This window comes from Petaurus breviceps, unplaced genomic scaffold (genome assembly GCF_028583685.1).
Source record: "Petaurus breviceps papuanus isolate PSGF00001 unplaced genomic scaffold, PetGlider_PUasm1.0 185, whole genome shotgun sequence".
NCBI lineage: Eukaryota > Metazoa > Chordata > Mammalia > Diprotodontia > Petauridae > Petaurus > Petaurus breviceps.
The window spans coordinates 22,070,517-22,077,548 of NW_027185797.1; the positions used below are offsets into that span (position 1 = coordinate 22,070,517).

Here is a 7,032-nt window from a genome sequence, read left to right on the forward strand (position 1 = left end):
TGCTTCTACATTTTCCTAATGAATAGTGATGCAAAATTTTAAACATAATACCAGCAAGGAGATTATAGCAATGTATCACAAGGATCATATACTATGACAAAGTTAGATTTACACTAGGAATGCAAGGCTGGTTTAATATTAGGAAAACTATCAGCATAACTGACGGTATCAATAGCAAAAGCAACAGAAATCATATGAATATCTCAATAGATGCAGAAAAAGCCTTTGGCAAAGTACAATGCCTATTCACATTAAAAACAATAGAGAGCACAGGAATAAATGAAGATTATCTTAAAAGGATAAGTAACATTTATCTAAAACCATCAGCAAACATTATCTGTAATGGGGATAAGCTATAAGCTTTCCCAATGCAAACATGCCTATTACTAACTTTATTATTTGATATTGTGCTAAAAATGTTAGCGATAGTGATAAGAGAAGAAAAAGAAACTGAAGGATTTAGAATAGGTAATGAACAAGCAAAACTATCACTCTTTGCAAATAATAAGATGTTATACTTAAAGAATCCTAGAGAATCAACTAAAAAAAAAAACAAAGGAAATAATGACTTTAGCAAAGTTGCAGTATATAAAATAAACCTACATAAATCATCAACATTTCCATACATTACCAACAAAGTCCAGCAGCAAGAGATAGAAAAAGAAATTCTTCTTAAAATAATTGTAGATGATATAAAATACTGGGAATTCTATCTGACAATACAAACCCAGGAACTAATATGAACACAATTACAAAACATTTTTCACTAAAAAATGAGATCTAAACAATTTGAAAAATGTTAATTGCTCATGGGCAGGCCACGGCAATATAATAAAAATGACAATTCTACTTATATCAATCTATTTATCCATTTCCATACCAAACCACCAAAAAATTATTTTAAAGAGCTAGAAAAAAAAATAAAAAAATAAATTCATCCAAAAGAACAAAAGCTCAAGGATATCAAGGGAATCAATAAAAAAAAAAAATGTGAAAGAAAGAGATTTAGTTGTATCAGATCTTCAACTGTATTATAAAGCGATAATTATCAAAACAACCTTGTACTGGCTAAAAAAAAATAGAGTAGTGGATCAGTGCGATAGATTAGGTACATATTATGTTATGCTAAATGACCATAGTAATCTATTATGTAATAAACCCAAGATCCAAACTTTTGGAACAAAAGCTGCAGTGAAAACTGGAAAACAGTATGGCAGGTTAAGAAATCTGATGCAGGGGAAATCAGGAAAAGGAAAGTTAAATTCTGTAGCAAGGAAAAAAGGGCGTGTGTAAGCAATTTCCGGGCCTGGACTCTATTTGACGGTTGAACACAAAGTTTCTTGAGTGATTAATGTAGAAACTCATCCAGCCTGGAGATCTGGAAGACAGATGTTGGGGGTAACTCCCGAGAGCTGTCTTTTTTTTTCCCTGCTTCTAGAGACCTAGTTGACTTTTAATACAGGGAATAAGATGAGAAAAGACTTTAAAACTTTTAAGAATTTTAAAACAGTATTTTAGACTTCATAAGCAGCACTATGCTCATCACCAGAAAGAAAGTTGAAGTGTTTCCTTAAATAGTTACACTCTCCATGGGTAAACTGAGGCACTGAGATATTTTTAATAATATCTTATTTTTCCCCAATTACACGTAAAAACAATTTTTAACATTTTGGGTTTTTTTTTTTTTTAAGATTTTAGTGCCAAATTCTATCCTTTCTCCCTTCCCCTCCCCTCTCTCTGAGACAAGCAATCTGATATAGGTTATACATGAAGCACTGAGATAATAAGACTCTCCCTTGGGTTGATATCTCACCTCTGTTACCCCATGACCTTTGGAGGCAAATCACTTAACCTTCCATAGCCTTTTTAAAGTCGGGAGACCATGAAAGGGAGCTCAAGATTAATTCCTTAAGGCAGGAAATACTTCTTCATAAAAATGAAAATTTCTGACCCACAATAAGCTTGGGAGAGGGACCTGGACTGGAGGATCTGAATAACCCAGGCTTGAGACTAGCTTCCCCACTGATTAACTGTGGGACATACAAGTATCCAAATCATCTTTGAGGAGCTGGAGGTCGGAGAGGGTAAGTGATTTGCCTAACACTTCTTGACTTAATGAATAGTGAAAGTATTTGTTCAACAAATACTAAATACAAAGCAAGATGGCCTGGAGAAGCTCCCACGCTTTTGGTAGAGGTAACTCTTAGTAGAATAGTAAGCTGCCCTGTGGCTCTTAGGGGACCAGATCAAATCAGATGGTGGTGAACCTTCTTTCTGTCATTCCCATTGGTAAAATCACATCTGGTTGTAACGTTGAAACATCTGAAGATGCCAAGCCAGGGCATCTGAAGGTGCCAAGCCAGGGCTTGCAGACTTAGTTTCCTGGGTCTTTGGGAGTCATTGCTTCGTGCTCTCAATAGTAGTCCCCAGCTCGCAATGACCGCTTCTCTGGATGAGGCTTTGAGGAACTGAGTCAGGAGCGCTTTGGGGCACTGCTGTCTCCCAGGCTCTTGGGCTTAGGGTCTCTGCTACCCCCCACAAGCTCATCTCTATCCACTGGGTTTGAGGGGAAGTGCTAGTCAAAATGGCGGTGATCATTTCACCTACCTCTCATAAACTACTCTTCGCCCTGGTGGCCTTACTACTCCCAGGATCAAATAAGATAATGGATGGTGACTGCTTTCTCAAGGGAAATGCCAATAATTACTCGTGGGATCATAGGAGACTTCAGAAGACATCTAGTCAACCCTGCTCCCATTTTACCAAATAAGACAACTGAGATTTAAATGATTTGCTCACAGTCACAAAGAAAATTATAAGAATCAAAGGTGGGCTCTGAGCCCACACTCTCTGATTCCAGGCCATAGAACTTTCCTTGATTAAACCTGTCCATGTGTCATCTCATTTGCCAACACTAAGTCTCTCTGACCCCAGTCCTTCCCATCCGCCTCCCCATGGCTTCCATTCATCTTCCACACAGCTGCCAAAATGATCATTGCTGAAATATAGGTCTGACAATGTTACCCCCTCATGCAGGACACCTCAATGGTTCCCACTCCCTCTAAGATACCCTTCTCTTTGTCATTTAAAACCCTGCTTCAGCCTTTCTTTCTAAACTGATTGGTAGTAACTGCCTTTAGCTCTCTATCTGGTAACCAAATTGAGAACTTGATGCATTGGGTATTTATTTTGTCTCTGTCTTGTATTTACTTATCTGTGTGAACATGTAAGGCCTATAATAGAAGTTCCTAGAAGACAGGAATGTCTTTGTTTTGTTGTGTCTTTGAATTCCTGGTAGCTAGCATAGGATCTGCCATACAGTAGGGACTTAATAAATGCTTATTTGTTTTTCTCCCAACTCCCTTGAGTAATTAATAATGGCCATGCCTTCTACTTCACAAAGACTGAGGTCATACCTAAGAATTCCCTCTATCCCCCTCCTGTACCTTAATATGTCCCTCTCTTCAGCCATTATCTCCTTTCTTTCTGTTTCCATAGAAGTATTCTTCCTTCCACTATTTTCTTCTCCACCCCTATCTCCCATGAAGAGCTGGCCCTTCTTGCCAAGGCAGTCCCCTCTACCTGCACCAATGATCCCATTCCACCCATCTCCTACAACAGAATGCTCCCTTTAATGTTTTTCCACTTCCTATGAACATGTCCAAGTCTGCCCAATCCTTAAAAACCCCTCGATTAATCCCCGATAACGATTGTGCCATCTTTCCTGCCTTTTGTGACGAACCTCCTAGAGAAGGCAGTAGGTGCCTTCACTTCTCCTCTCCCTCTTATCCTAACTGTCTTCTAGTCTGGCTTCTGACCTCCCCATTCAACCAAAACTCCTCTCTCCCAAGTTACTGCTGATTTCTTAATCACTGAATAGTGTAGACTTTTCAAGATCTTCATCCTTCTTGACATCTCTACAGCCTTTGACACTGCTGATAGCCCTTGTCTCCTCCGTACTCTTTTCTCTCTAAGTTTTTAGAATATCGCTCACTTTTGGTTCTCCTCCCACTCCTCTGACTGCTCCTCATTCTCCTTTGCTGGATTCTTACCCAGGTCACACCCAAGAATAGTAGGTGCACCCCAAGCCTCTGCCCTGGGCTTTCTTCAATTTCCCTTCTGTTCTCTTCACTTGGATTTCTTTTCAGTTCCCACAGATCCAATGAACATCTCTATGGTGATGATTCTCTGCTCAGCTTCCCCATCCCTAACCTCTCTGCTTACCTCCAGTTTCATATCACCAGCTGCCTCTTCAAAGATCTCAAACTGAATGCCAAAACTGAACTCATTATCTTTCTCCCCAAACCCTCCCCCCTTCCAGTCTTCCCTGTTGCTGTTGAGGGTACCACCATCCTCCCAGAAGGAAAAAGGGATCAGAATTTATACAGTGCACACTCGATACCAGACCCTTCTTAAAAATAGTATCTTGTTCACCCAGGTCCACAATCCAGGGGTCATCCAAGTACAGGTATGCCCATGTCACCTCCCTTTTGTTAAATAAACCCTACTGGATCCCTATCATCCTATCATCTCCACACTGACTACTGAAAAAAAAAAGTCTAGGCTAAGTATCTTTACCCAGATTTCATAATCTGACCCCAACAGTATATTATAGTCTTATAGACTTATTATAGTCTTATAGACTTAGAGCCAAAAGAGGCCTTAGAGGTCATCTTGCCCAACCTTCTCATGTTACAGATGAGGAAACTGAGGCTCTGAGAGGTTAAGACCTTGCTTAAAGTCATGCAGTTTGCAAAAGTGTCAGACCCAGCATTCAGGCTAATGTCCTTTGTCTCTAGAACCCATGTGCTATACAATCCACCCCTCCAGAAGTCAGAACAAGCATGTTGGGCTGGAGTCATCCACAGAAGGCCAATACACCAATGGGACACAACTTCTTTCTGTTCATCCTTGAAATTTTCCCAGAGTAAGGAGATTATCGGGGAGACGTGGGTGCCTTTTTTCTTTTTTCATAACAGATCATAAACATGTCAGGCCTTTTATGCACAAAACTATCTAGAGTATAAGTTACATTGGGGAAAAGATCCAACTGAAAAGAATGAGGCTGGGCTCTGAATTCTCAGGGGAAATGTGGGGTTGAGGGTGAGGGGAAGTGAAAGGTCATGTCCAAACTTTTAAGGACAGATTCCTTGCAAAGTTTAAATGATCTTCCTCCTAGTCCCACTTCCAAAGAAAGGGATCCATCTCCTGAGTGAGTGAGCAGAGTAGACCACGTGGTTTAAGGCTAGCTGTGGAATGCTTAGCAAATGAAATCACCCAGACAGCACTATAGAGAGTTGTGTCTCTGTAGCGGAGGTTTGTTTATGGAAAAATGAGTTTGGGGGATTGGCTCCTCTCGGGCACATCGAGTCCTCTTCAAGGCTCGGACCATCCATTGGTTTTCTTCCACAAAGTGTTGCTTGTCCTAGAGAGCAAAGGGCTTGGTTTAGGGCTACAGAAGTGGGACTTGAGGGTTTGGCCTCGATCCGGCCTTCACTTCCCCATCTCTATTCCTTACTGAACAGCTTTTCTGAAATATGCCCTAAATTCTCCTGGATTCTTGCTGCTTCCCCCTAGGAAGAAGCCAAGAAACACACAAAGGTGTATGTTGGCTGGAGATAGAAGAAAAGGGGAGGCAGGGAGGAAAGTGGCCAGAAATGACTTTGTTGTCTGAATGTTCCCTCCCCAAAGCCCATCCAAGAGCTAAGTCAGCCTCAACCCTGGTTAAGTTTTTCCTTCCCTTCAACACTCAGAAAGAGCCAGAAGATTCGTCAGAAGAAAATTATTTGAAAAGCTATTTCCCGTGTTATTTTTTATTCCCATTTCAATTACTATCAGGAGAAACCAATTAACTTGGGTGCTTTTGTTCTTCCCTGAGTTCATCATTCACATTATACGACTAGGATCCAAGACTTACAAATAGATGCTCCAGGCCCTCATTTAGGGGAGGCATCAAATCACAGTTTGGTAGATAGAGGGAGGATGTGAGCTGGTGGTCTGGGGGCACAGGGCACATAGGGGAAAGGGAATGTTCTTCAATTAAATTTAACAAACATTGAGGGCACCATGGTAGGTGCCAAGAATAGAGAGGGGAGAGAAAAAAAATGCAAAATCCTTACCCTTACATGTGGGGTAGGAGGGGAAGTAGAGGAACGGCGACAAATGGAATAACCACAATCAAACAGGAAGTCATTAAGTACGTTTCTTTTTCCCTTCTCAGGCAGGGTTTCCTAACTTTTTTGTTGGCACCATGAGACCTTTTAGCAGTCCAAGGAAGCCCATGGGCCCCTTCTCAGAATGTTTCTAAATTTGTGAAATTAAAAGACATAGAATTCCAAAAGAAACCAATTATATTGAAAAAAATATATAATTTCTTTTCCCATGAAAGTTCATGGACCCCTTGAAATTCCTCTTAGGATCTCTGGTGAAGAGCCCTTGTCTACTGAATGTTGGACCTGCAGGCAGCAATCACTGCGTTGTAACTTAGAGCTGCCCAGGGTCACATGGCCAATAAGACGCCATTCCTTGAGGCTTCATAGGAGGTTCCAAAGAGACCTTCCTGAGAGATTTAAGAGGAAGGATCACTTAGGAACCTAGATCTGGACTAAGAAGGGACCTCAGAGACCATTTAAAATGTGAAAGACAGAGGTCCAGATATGGTGACTTGCCCAAAATCACACTAAGTGACAAAAAACGAAATTTGAACCCAGGTCCTCTGACATCAAATCCCACTTTCTTTTTCCTTAGTGGACCACACTGGAGGTTGGGAAGGGGGAGTGAAGAGAGGGGCATTAGGAAAGACTTGAAAAGGAGTAGGTTGTACCTTGCCTCAGCACTGAAATATTAATATTAATAATAATAACAATAATAGCAGCTAACATTTATAAGTGCTTTACAAATATTACCTGATTTTATCCTTATAACCACCATGGGAGGTAGGTGTTATTATTATCTCCATTTTACAGTTGAGGAAATTGAGACAAGTAGGGGTTAAGTGACTTGCCTAGAATCACATATCTGGTAAGTGTCTCA

At 40.6% G+C, this 7,032-nt stretch overlaps 1 long non-coding RNA gene across 1 annotated transcript in view; it reads left to right on the forward strand.

Moving 5' to 3' along the window:
• The first annotated feature begins 1,769 nt into the window (after positions 1-1,769).
• LOC138161474 (uncharacterized) overlaps positions 1,770-7,032 on the forward strand; it is a 33,347-nt gene continuing 28,084 nt past the window's right edge. Inside the window, exon 1 of the long non-coding RNA XR_011168377.1 lies at positions 1,770-2,084. This is a non-coding gene — a long non-coding RNA (uncharacterized lncRNA). The remainder of the gene's footprint in view (positions 2,085-7,032) is intronic.